The sequence below is a fragment of the Tenrec ecaudatus genome, chromosome X (assembly GCF_050624435.1).
Source record: "Tenrec ecaudatus isolate mTenEca1 chromosome X, mTenEca1.hap1, whole genome shotgun sequence".
NCBI lineage: Eukaryota > Metazoa > Chordata > Mammalia > Afrosoricida > Tenrecidae > Tenrec > Tenrec ecaudatus.
In genome coordinates, this window is record NC_134548.1 from 92,687,115 (window position 1) to 92,700,895 (window position 13,781).

The window sequence follows — 13,781 nt, forward strand, 5'->3', positions numbered from 1 at the left end:
ATAAATGCTGAAGATGAATGTATGCCTAAGTAAGTGTGGTGAAGAAGGCTGATGGTGCCTGGCTACTGAGAGATATATTGTCTGGGGTCTTAAAGGCTTGAAAGTGAACAAGCGTCCATCTCACCCAGAAGTAACAAAGCCCACATGGAAGCAGCATACCAACACGTGTGATCATGAAGGGCCGAAGGACCAGGTTTCAAGCACCAAAGGCGAGGGGTGGGGGAATCATATCGTAAATGAGGGTAGTGCATGATGGGGACCCAATGCCCATCTGTAGACAACTGGACATCTCTTGCGGATGGGTTGTGGGGAGGAGATGAGTCACTCAGGGTTTAGTGTAGCAACAATGAAACTCAAAACCTTCCTCTAGTTCTTAAACGCTTCCTCCCCCCAACTATCATGGTCCCAGTTCTGCCTTGCAAACTGGTTAGACCAGAGGATCCATAGCGGTACAGATAGGAACTGGAAACGCAAGGAATCCAGGACAGGTGAACCCCTCAGGACCAGAGGTTAGAATGGCGATACCGGGAGGGAAGAGGGCAGTGTAGAAATGGGAACCGATCACAAGGATCTACATATAACCTCCTCTCTGGGAATGGGCAACAGAGAAGTGAGTGAAGGGAGATGCCGGGCAGTGTAAGATAAGATAAAAGAATAATTTATAAATTATTAAGGGTTCATGAGAGAGGCAGGAGTGGGCAGGGAGGGGGAGGGGAAAAAAGAAAACGAGGAGCTGACTCCAAGAACCCAAGCGGAAAGTGAATTTTGAGAATGATGAGGACAATGAACGTATGTGTGTTTTACACAATTGATGTATGGATGGATTGTGATAAGACTTGTTTGAGCCCCAATAAAATGTTTTAATAAAAACTAAAAAATAATTAAATACTTAAATATAAACTCTAAAACCATAAAGTTAGCCAATGAAAACATAGAGACAATTTAAAAGCCCTAATACAAGGCATACACATACTCTCACTAATGAAACACCATCAAACACTACAGAAAACAAATAGAGGACTAGGGCATCCTAAAAACATGATATACATCAAAAGACTTCATCAAGAAGAAAAAGGTAATACAGAGATTGTGAATATCTGGAGGTGGGCTAGGGACTGTTGTTGTCAGACATCATTAAGTCAATTTCAACCCGTCATGAGCCTATGCATATCAGAACCAAACACTGGCAGGTCCTGAACCATCTTCACAAATGTTTCCATGCTTGAGCTCATTGTTGCAGCCACTGTGTCAATCCATCCCACCAAGGTGTTTCCTTTTTTTTCTCTCTGTTACCAAGCATGATGTCCTTCCTCAGGTACTGATCTTTCCTGGTAATATGCTGAAAGCATGTAACATAAAGACTCACCGCCCTTGCCTCTACGGAGCACTCAGACTGTACATCCTCCGAGATAAATTTGCTTGTCTCTTTGGCAGTCCATGGTACTTTTAATATTCTTTGACAGTACCACAATTTAAATGCATCAGTTCTTCTTTGGTCTTCCTCATTCAATGTACAATTTTCACATGCATAGGAGGTGACTGAAAATACCATGTCTGGGGTCAGGAGCATCTTAGTTCTTGAAACAACATCCTTGCTTTTCAATACTCTAAAGAGGTCTTGTGCAGCAAATTACAGAACAGTGCTTTTCAGAACTCTAAAAAGTACATTGGCATTCATGAGCATTGACTGTAAATGCAAGCAAGACAAAGTCCCTGACACCTTCTATCTTGACTCTATTTATGGTGATGTTGTTACCTATTGGTGCAGTTATAACGATTTGATGTTCTTTACAATGATTTTACTGACGGCTACAATCCTGGATCTTCATCAGCAAGTGCTTCAATTTGTACTCAGGTTGCTAATAAACTAATAAGCGCTTTTGACCGGACAGTCCCGATTTTTAACAATTTGTCCTGCGTCCCGCGGCATTTTAAAAAAGTCCCGATTTTTGGAAAGAATGCACGACAAGCTCGGGAACAGCGGGAGAACGGGAAGGGAATATACGGTTTTCGGCTGCCATGTGGCTATTTCATCAGAATATGAGTTTTATATTATTTTTGTTAATTTTATAATGTTAAACTTTAATATTAAAAAATAATTGTTGAGATCTGATTATCGAGAACTGCTTACCAAAGCTCGCATTATTGATCAGTTGTTGGAATTCGACCACCATTGTTTGGACTTAATGAACAATGGTATTTTTGGGCTTTGGCAATGACGAAAACATTTTGTGACTGTCTCTGATGATACACATCATACTGCGTGCTAATGCTAGTTAAACAAGTGATGTCAACAAATCAGCTATTCAGATAATTTAGGTAATTTATTTATTTCATAAATACATAAATTTTCTTGAATTTAGCAGACAGTACTTGTATTATTTATATTTTATAGTGGCAGCAAAAAGTCTAGCGCCGGCCTTGAAAGTGACACTTACGACTTACGTTACGGCAAATTCAGAGAAAAAATTAATACAAGTTAGTATTGTCATTGTTTAGAAGGAAATATAGGATTAAAATTAAAATAATTTTTAAAATATAGTTACTTTATAACAATCCAATTAATTTAATTTATAAACTAACAATAAAATATGTTCATGTAATTATGTAACTACTTGCTGTGTTTTTAAGCAATATCTATATAACAATTTATAATATATTTTAAATTACTTTTTAATATTTTTAACATAATGAGTAAGAAAAGAGGATGCAAATTCAACGATGATCTAAGAAGTGAATTTCCTTTTATTAAAAAAAACAAAAGCAATTACATGGTAAAATGTGAGAAATATAATGGTGAATTTTCTATGTCGTATGGCGGGAAGAATGATATTTCAAAGCACTGGACACAAAGAAACATAAAAGATATTTAAATACTGCTGCATCTTCCTCCAAAATAGAGGAATATTTTTCAGAAAACAACTTATGGAGATGAGGAAAAGAAATTAGCATTAGCAGAAGTACTTATGTCTTTTCACAATCATTCCTTCAGATCTATAGACTGTACCTCACAAAAAGTTAGTCAACAAAAAATTTGCCTGTGATAGAACAAAATTTGAGGCAAATGTGTGTGCTTTCCTCATATGCATTTTCAGAATTAAACAAAAATCTAGAAAAAATTAATTTTATATTAATATATTCTGACGCATCTAATCATAAGGATATAAAGTTATTTGCAACCATTATTAGATTTTTTGATTGGGAAACTGGAATAAAAATTAGAATTTTAGATTTTGTTTCTGTGCCTGGAGAAACTTCTGAAATACCGTATATACTTGAATATAAACCATCCCGAGTATAAGCCAAGGTATCTAATTATTACCTGGGAAACCAGAAAAACTGATTGACTCGAGCATAAGCCTAGGGTGGAAAATGCAGAAGCTATTGGTGAGTTTCAATAATCAAAACAAATGAAAATAAAATTACTAAAAATTGAGACATCAGTGGGGTAATGTATTTAAATATTTATTTTAAATAAAAAACATAAATAAAAGGACACGTCATTTAACATTAGTAAACCAGCACAGTAAGTGGAAAATAGGTTCAACAAAAACAATAAGGTATCGACAATGATACCTTAAGAGTACTATTCCCTGAGCTCAATCAGCAACCAAGCTAAAATGTAAAGAGTTAAAATCCTTCTAAACTGGATTCCTCATCATCCATATGCCAATGCAGAGCTTCAGCTGGTGTGAGGTCATCATAGACGCTGTCCTCACTGAGATCGCCGTCATCACCATCACTGCTGTCATTTTCATACAAAGCGCAGTCTTCACTGCCTTCCACAGCATTACTAACACTACATTTCTGGAAGGCACGTCACACCATGTCTTCTGGAATGTCTTCCCATGCATCTCAAACCCACTTTGCTGTTAACTCTATGTCAGGTTCATGAGATTTCCTCCTTTTGTTAGTCGGGCTTGATCAGATGACATCCATTCATGCCACATCCTTTGCACATGGTCTTTAAAAAGGCTTATTCAAAGATACATGTCATAGGACGACTCTGATTGGTTAGATGTGATTAAACAAATATTCAAAGCCCTGCAGTGTCAGTGGGCTTTGAATGAACAGCGGAGAAAAGGCAATCACCTGAAAAATAACTGGCGCTTGTCCTATTACCTTGGGGGGATGGGGGGGTCGGAGGGAGCCCAGCGAGATGTTGCACCTCGCTGGGCTACCACTGACCCGTGTATAAGCCGAACCCCAGTTTTTCAGCACATTTTTTGTGCGGAAAAACTCGGCTTATACATGAGTATATATGATAATTCTCAGTTCCGTTATTAATATTTTGGAAAAAACAATTTAAAACAAAATGATTGCATATTGTGCAGACAACACGAAGGCAAATTTTGGAGGAAAAGCAAGAAGAGGTAGAAATAATATTTTTTATGAATTAAACAAAAACCTTAATCAACACATTATTGGTGTCGGTTGTTCAGCACACGTAATACATAACGCCATTCAAACAGCTGCTGCTTTGCTGCCAGTAGATGTGGAAAATATTGTTATTAAAATATATTCTTATTTCTATATATACATTGTGCGTGTTGAAATGCTTAAAGAATTTTTTGAAACTGCGGAGGTCGAATATCAGATTATACTTGGATACAGTAAAATGAGCTGGTTAGCTCTTTTGCCAGCTGTTGAAAGAATTTTGAAAATATAGATCCTTTGAAATCCTACTTTCTATCGCAGGATAAATGTTCTAGAGTTTTAGAAGAGATTTTTGAAAAATAATCTTCAAAAACTTGGCTAGAGTTTGTACATAACGAAGCAGCTTTTTTTTCAAAATGCTATAAAACTTATTGAAGGTGACAAAATTTTGTTAACCGAAGTAGGAAATTAAGTTAATAATTTAAAATTTCGGTGTCAAGAGCGGTTAGAAAATAATTTTCTTCCATTAACGATCCGTAATAGTATAAGCCAGCTAGAAGAACAAGGTGCAATAAATTGTGCAAATATCATGAATCACGTTAAAAATTTCTATAGTACTGCATAGATTATTTAGAAGAGTGGATGCTACATTACAATGATATTGAATATATTCATTGGGTTACATTAGAACAAAAACTTATTTGGAATGATGTGGAAAAATCGTTCGATCATATTACTCAACATTTCCCATAAAGTAATATTTCTGAAAATAATATTTTAATGAGGTATCATTATTTAAAATATATATTGATAAGGAAAAGGTTAAATCTTGGACATCAGCAAAAATCACAAGAGAGAACAAATGGTTAGAAATATTTCACTAAAAATTGTGGAATACGCGCTATCCTTACCAGGGACTAATTCTGTGACTGAATGCGTTTTTTCTATGGTAAAGAAAGTGTGGACATCAGAAAAATCACAATTAAGTGTTGAGACATTGAAAGCCATTTTATGTGCGAAATATAATTTAACAAATTCTTGTGAAAATTTTCATGACCTTTAAACAACAGCAATCTACAAAAAAATCATTCAAATGAGAAATATGCCAAAGAATAAAATACTATACATAATTTTTAATGTATTATATTTGCAAATAGTACTTACATTGAAATTAATAATATATATTACAATGCTATTTTTGAGTTCTATGAAAATTTTTGTTGCTCCATATAGACCAAAATTTAAATCAAGAACACCCCCCCCCCCCAGGTCAATTGTGTCCTGCTTTACCAATGTTAAAATCTGGTCATCTCATAATAAGCCTCTCTCTAATCCTCATTCTGCATTCTTTTCCATATAATCCAGTTTCTCTGATTATTTGCTCAGAATATAGATTCAATACATATGGTGGAAGGCTAAAACCCTGACAAACACCTTTCCTGATTTTAAAACAAGCAATGGTCCCTTGTTCTGCTCAAACAACTGCCTCTCAAAAATTCTGCATGAACACCATGAAGGGTGATGTCATTCCCATTCTTTTCAAGCCTGTCTGTAGTTTGTAATGATCCTCAAAGTTAAATGACTTGGGATAGTCAGTAAAACATAAGTAAATATCTTTCTGATATTTTCCATTTTCAGTCAAGATCCACCTGACATCAACCAGGGATATATTGTTTTCCATTTCCTCCTCTGAATCTGTCCTAAATCTCTGGCAGCTCCCTAGCAACATACTGCTGTAGCTGCTGTTGTATGATCTTCAGCAAAATTTTACTTGCATGTCATATCAATAATATTGTTATATAACTAGAGCATTCTGTTGGCTTATATAATATTGTTATAAAACTAGAGCATTCTGTTGGCTTACCTTTCTTTGGAATGGGTACAAATAATGATCTCTTGCAGGCAGTTGGCCATGTAGCTTTCTTCCAAATTTCCTGGCATAGACAAGTGAGTGTTTACAGTGTTTCATCAGCTTGTCATACCATTTCAATTGGTACTCCATCAATTCCTGGAATCTTGATTTTGAATAATGCCTTTGGTGCAGTTTGAACTTCTTTCAGTATCCTTGCATCTTCCACATAGCTACCTCTTGAAACAGTTTTGGTACAGAAACGACTGTGTATTATTTTCATCTTCTTTTGATGCTTAATGCTTCATTCAATATTTTGCTCAGAGACTCTCAATATTTCAACACAAGGTTTGACTTTTCTCCCTTAGTTCTTTCAGTTCAAGGTATGCTGACCACATTTTTCCCATTTTGTTTTCTACCTCTATGTGCTTGCACTTTTCATTATAATATTTTACTCTGTATGCCATTAAAATTTTCTGTTCTCTGACTTCATCATTTCTTCCATTTGCCTTAGCTATTCTATGAGTAATAGCGAGTTTCAGTCGCTTCTGACATCCTCTTTGATCTTTTCTTTCTTCCCTTTTTTCCTTTAATGAACTTTCACTTTCTTCTAGAGCAGTGGTTCTCAACCTTCCCAAAGACCGCGACCGTTTAATACAGTTCTTCATGTTTTGGTGACCCTCAAGCATAAAATTATTTTCGTTGCCATTTCATAACTGTCATTTGTTACTGTTATGAATCATAATGTAAATCTATGATATGCAGGATGTATTTTCATTGTTAAAATTGAACATAATTAAAGCATAGTGATTAATCACAAAATTATGTAATTATATATTGTGAAATATTTGTGTTTTCAATGGTCTTAGGCGACCCCTGTGAAAGGGTCATTTGACCACCCAAAGGGATCACGACCCACAGGTTGAGAACCGCTGTTCTAGAATGATGTTCTTGATGTCCTCCCATAGTGTATCAGTCCTTATGTCATTATCGCTCAGTGAGTCACATCTGTTCTTTAGATATTCTAAAAAATTCAATTGGTGTAGACTCAAGGTCATATTTTGGCTTTTGCTGATATGTTTTAATTTTCTTCATCTTCAACCTGAATTTACATATGAGCAATTGATGATATGTTCCACAGTCAGCCCCTTGTCTAGATTTAGCTATTGATATTGAGCTTCTTCATTATCTATTCCCACATATGTATGCAATTTGATTTTTGAATATTCCATCTGGAGAAGTCCATGTGTATAGTCACCATTTGTAGTGTTGAAAAAAGATATTTTCTATGAAGAAGTCGTTGGTTTTAAAAAGTTCTATCATGCAAAAATCAACTTCATTCCTATCAGCAAACCAGGTTTGCCAACTATTGTTCCTTCCAATTTGTTTCCAACTTTTGCATTCCAATCACCAATAACTATAAATACATTGTGCTTGCATGTTTGATCAATTTGCAAATGAAGCCATTGGTAGCATTCTTCAATTTCTCATTAATTTCTTCATCCAATATATCAACCCTAAACCTGTATGATAGACAATCAGGATGTTAGACTTTCTCCTTTATTTTTTTCATGTGTTTTAAATCTTGTTGTATATCACTAAAGACTCCAGGTCCACTTCAGTTTTACATTTCATTCTTTTGTTCAGCCACTCACAGCAATACTTAGATAAAAGAGGTAAGTAAAGTCTGGATGATATTGAAGGCTGCGAGCCTTCACTCTCGTCGATTTTTATTATTATAATGGTTTTGAAAGAAGCATGTTCAATACAGTTTCACGGCCCATCCTAACAAATGAAATCTGTAGTAATATCCTATTAATCCCTCATAAATATGGTTCCCTTTTAACATTTTTCCCTTGTTATCCTTCCTTCCTTCCTCCATCCTTCCCTTGATAATTTCCTATTCTTTTTCTCTGTAGGTCCCCACTTCCATCACTGGCCTTTTCATTATCTTCAAAGTTTTGTCACTTGATTCAAAAACTTTTCTTTTTCTTTGTTTTTTTCTTATAATAATGGTGTTATTAAGTATTTTACTATATAAGTTTGACTAAATCTGGTAAGCATAATATTCCCTAGCTTTACCCATATCTTTTGGTGTTTAAGAAAGTTGTGATTTTCATAATGGATATATGTATGGATTGTGATAAAAGCTGTAAGAGCCCCTAATAAAATAAATGTTAAAAAATAATAATAAAAAGCAAGGCATCATATAATCCAATACCACCCATGCTCCTCTTTTACGAAAACTCATACCAAATTCATAATAAAAAGTTTGAGGAAAAAAAGAAACCTGTGATTTGTATTGATGAATATTATTCCATTGTATGCATATACCAGAACTTGTTTAACCATTCCTCTTTAATCGGGGTTTTGAGTTGCTTCCATGTTTTTGCTAATATAGAACGCGCTGCAATAAATGTAGATGTTCATATGCCTGCGCTTGGTGTCTCTTTTATTTCTTTAGGGGCTATACCCAGAAGAGAGAATGCCAGATCATTAGGTCATTGTGTTTGCATTTGTTTAAGGAAGTGCTATATTAATTTCCATGTTAGTTTTACATTGAGACTATTATCTCAAGGGCATGGATGTGGAAGTCATTGGATTTTGGTTCAAAGTGGTTGCTTTGATGGTTCCCAATAAATGGAAACTCAACACTATCAAGTATGTGCTATTTTAATACTCTCTTTACTTTTTAATGACACACTTTAGTCCAGCCAGCATAGTTCTGCCTGTGTAAGTGAGCATTACTGAAAAAGTTGCCATATTTCCAAGCTTCATTTTTGTTGTAATGTCCAGTTGCCTAACTTGTTAATCTATAGAAAACAACAACCCATGTACTTTGGTCTAAAAAACTGACTTATCTATGTATACTTTCTTTTTCTCAAAAGTGTTTTAAATTCCACAGTGGGCTAAATTAATGACACTATAAATAGAATTACCTTATGCCACATGGGGATGATTTATAATGTTCCATATTAGAATAATAATGATGTCTCCAATCTGGACCAGGAACATGTATAAGCCATAGATATATGAATGGATTTTGAGCTCACACTTCATTGTAGCTCTAATCTGAGAACACTTAGTTCTTATGTTATGTCCCTATCTTGGCCTGCTTGTCCTCTGGAAGAGATCACTGGAGATATGGATGCTTCAGTGAAGTAGGAAGACACCAGATATCAGAAAGGGATTCTAAGGGATTTGATTGCTCCAAATGTTATTTGAAATATGGAAAATAAATCAAAAGTTTTTGACTTTAAAGGCAGATTCTCATAATAATGTCATTTGGTACAATACATTTTTTAATGTGTTGAAAATGTAATTTTGATAGACAATTCATCTTACAAAGGAGCACAATAAAATACACCACATCCTGAAGAAACTCCAGAAGTTAAAAGAATAAGAATAAACCCCACCCCTACCCTTTTATATATCTTCCATTTGACATTGAATTATGTAACTATCACAATATCCATTACCTTAAACTGCAAGAGACAAAAATCTTCCAACCTGCAGTTTAATATTTACGTACTTATGATAGGGATTATTTTTTACATAAAAGTAACCATGGTCAAGAATTTGATATGAACGGGGATGGGAAAAGCGTTCTTTTCAAACAAAGGGAGAAAATGTAAATAAACTTTTCCTTAAATATCAAAAGAAAGACAAAAGCAACTTCCATATGAAGTAGTGGAGGAATAAAAGCAGGAGTCATTGATGGAGGATTGATACGTGCAAAGAAACCTTTCTGAGGACACTTATGAAAGCCGGCTGGTTGTTTGCCATTTCCACATTAGTTCATGTAAGGAGCACTAATCGTGCTTCAGTAAATGATTATCAGCAGATCTGTGTCTCCTAATAACACAAACCAGTGGTCTTACATAACGTTTTCAGACAAGAACAAAGAAAAATGTCATGACTCAAATGTGGCACAACCACTGAAAGTCCTACAGATTGATCAACACCACATCTTTGCTGTGAATCATCTTGTCCAATAATTTCCAAATCTTGGCAAGGTATCAGTGCTTGTCTAGTAAGACAGCATAAGCGCATTTACATTCCTAAGAAGAAAAAGCAGTCAGATACTGATGCTATGTGCAGGCTCAGGGCCTTTTAAAAATGCTCCAGTCAATAATATTGTAAAATATATTTGTGTCCCTGAAAAGAAGCTGGCAAAGTCCACCTCTTGTCATTAAAGTTGCCAGATGGGGAAGATAGAACAAAATGTTCTATAGGAGTTTTCTTTTTTTAAAGATGATTGTCACAAGAGGAAAGTGAAATAAGCATGGGAAAATAAACAGTACAAAGGGAAAGAAGAATAACAAAAAATATTTTTGCTTTAACATAAGATGTGAAGTTCCCAGACCAGCCCTACAAAACCGTCACAAGCTTCTTCTTGAGGGAAGGTGTCTACACTTGACAGCAGAGTCACGGTGGTAGTGGTGAAGCCTGTGACGTTTGATAAATGCTCCCATTGTGGTTCCAACAATCAAACTGGTCCACCTACGGTGTCTAAATAAAGTTAGATTGGCTAGAGGGTATATTCTAAAGAACAATTGGCTAGCTGCTTTTAACCAATGCAATTAGGTCACTATAAAAAGGGGAAAGGTACCTATACATTTAAAACTACCTCCCCATCTAAAAAAATAAGATAACGAAAAACACGCACACCCTGACAACTAACCCTGACAACTATCCTCATTTGCAGTGCTTTATCGTTAAACCATGATGGGAAAAATTGAATGAAAGCAGGGTGGGGCCACTGCTTTTAAACATTTAGCAACAATCCAGACGGTTCTTCTAGCCTCTGCTAGTGTTGTAAAACAGTGAATCAGGACAAGACAGATTTGATCGTGTGCATTTAATCTCTAAAGGACTGAAGATGTCTGGGCATTTATTCTGTAATGTTTCTAAGGCTGTGTCTATTAAATGCAAATAAAAGAAGGAAGAAATCTTGGCATAACAGGAGAAGTGATGCACAGTTGATGAGCAGGTTGACTTACTATTCTTCCTAGGATATACTTAGCTCATGCTCTTGCTGTTCCTATGACTTGGCTTTGCTGGTCTTCCTCGGCTACATCATTTGCTAATGCATCATCTAGATTGGGAGCATGTAACAGAGCCTGGATCGACAGCAGAACCATGTAGATCTGCAGTGCTGGAGACCACTTATCTTTCAAAATATCTGAACATATTCTTTCCAATTTGTCTACATCAGGGTGATAAATATGGTTCATGAAACAAACTTTAGGAACTGCCTTTGGGCATTCTTCCGGAAGGAATAGCTCAAGTTATAATGTCCCTCCCTCAAAGGAACTGGGGGCCAGCAATGATCACATGAAAACAACAGGTGTTGCTTTCATCTGGTTCTGCTTTAATGCCTGGATCTTGTTTGGACAGAAAACGCTGTGTTTCTTTGATAATCCTGCCTGTTAGCCCTGCCATCTTGTCAGATCCATACTTTGGCCTCTAGTCTCCATTCTGGCTCTGCTTGCCTCATGAATAAATACTGATGAAATGTAATTTAACCCGGATATAAGCTATAATCAAAAGGCAGAAAGTGGCTTATTTGCAAAACAAATGACATGACCTGTCAAAATAGAGAAGCTGTAAATATATATATGACTTAATTTTATTCAGTTAATTTTACATTATTGAGTACATAAATAATTAATTTAGAGCTAGTTTAATTAATGTCATTGATTTGAAACTAAATAAATACTTTTATAATTGTCAAAAAAGAAAGAAATTTTGAGATGTATTTGATATGTACAACAAATTGATGCTATCAAGTAAATCATTATACTACCACTACCTTATTAGACTATTCAAAATATGAATTAATATTGATATTTTAGATAATATTTATGTTAACACAACTTTCACATGAAAATTTTATATAACATTATCAAATGTTGAATCTGAAATATATTCTAAAGGAAAAACAGTGTTAGCCAGATTTGAATTATTTTCACATACTTCATCATTTTTTAGTGATTATATGTTGGCATATAGTACTGGAAGGTTGGAAAAAGGAGAAAATTAATTTTGTGGGTTTTTTTATATGAAAGATCATCTCCTGATTTAGGTTCTTATCAAATGATAGCCTTAAGTTCATTGCTATGTAAGATGAGGAAAGAAATGACTTATTACATTCTGTCATTCTTTCTAGAGAAGTATAATCTTCTTCTTCAATATTAAATTGTCTTTCAGGCAAATCAGTCAACCATAGATCATGTCATAAGAATGTCTTCTGATGTTAATAAAGCATTTTTCTAATAGGGAATTTTTATGTATTATATTTATAGAAAGTGAAACTCTACAATAGGCTGCTTAAGAGAAAAGTATAGTACTTCATTTCTGATAATATGATGGCTTAAAATTCTCTCTGGCTGGAATGTTTTGGCAAATAATAAATATTTGAATATATCCACATGCATTTTACTCAGTCTAATTTTAGAAAAGAAGTTAAATAATTTGAGTTGTTAAAGTTTATCAAAGATTCCTAAATTTGAAAAATATATATAGAATATAATTCATTAATGCTAAATCTTACTGTATTATTTTAGATAATATAATTTTTAAATTTATATACATATTCCTTTCTTGGGTATGTTTTTATAAGTTAGATACTGCTTTTAAGGATACAAATGTAAATGTTGCAATAATAAATCATTACATATTACTTAGCACATAAAGACAATATTTTTATAATTATCTAGAGCATAATGTAAGAGTAGAACAATGTTAAAAATATCAAGGAGCAAAATTATACCACATCTATTTATATAATACTATTAAACTCTTCTTCAAATGGAGACATTTTTCTGGCTGTCTATGAATTCTTTCAGGCCACAGAGCCTCCACATGGACCATGATAAGGAAAGTGATTTCTACTACACAGTATAGAATTTAAATATTTAGGAGTACGAGTGTTTGATAATTGAACAATGCATGTCTTAAAGACATAGAAATAGAGAACCTTTTAGGAAGGATAGGAACTTCTTTTTTCCATCATCTGAACTTCTGACAACAGTTATTGATTATATATGTGAAACACTTAATTATGTGAACTTTGATTTGATTGATATAATTAATTATATTCAATATGTTGCCAAATATTAAGTTCTCTTGATAATCCAAATTTAGGATGGGAGTGCCATTATGATCCTTGATGCAACCGGAATAATGGAAGCAATGACATTTGCAAAATGTTAAGTTATAAAAGTACAAGAGATATTAGCAAAATCATTTAGAATTTACAGATATATTGTTTTAAGCAAATCGCATTAGTAAATGTCATAAAATAATAATATTTGGACATTTTTTATTTGTTGATATCTGGTTTCATTAGTAAAATCATACAGATAAAATTTCAAAAATTATCTGACTGTATGTTATTTATTATAAAATAACTTCAACTCTAGATAAGAGAAATGTACCTATTAGTGACTGAAATATTTTCAAACATAGCTAATTTTCTGAATTTCAGTAAATACAGTTGGCTTGATATTATGCTTGGGATTATGAAATAAGCATATTTCTATGCTGAGCT

At 34.2% G+C, this 13,781-nt stretch overlaps 1 pseudogene; it reads right to left on the reverse strand.

Annotated features, from left to right (window-relative positions):
* Window positions 1-11,253: 11,253 nt before the first annotated feature.
* LOC142434099 (ubiquitin-conjugating enzyme E2 N pseudogene) lies at window positions 11,254-11,671 on the reverse strand (annotated as a pseudogene).
* Between the last annotated feature and the right edge of the window lie 2,110 nt (window positions 11,672-13,781).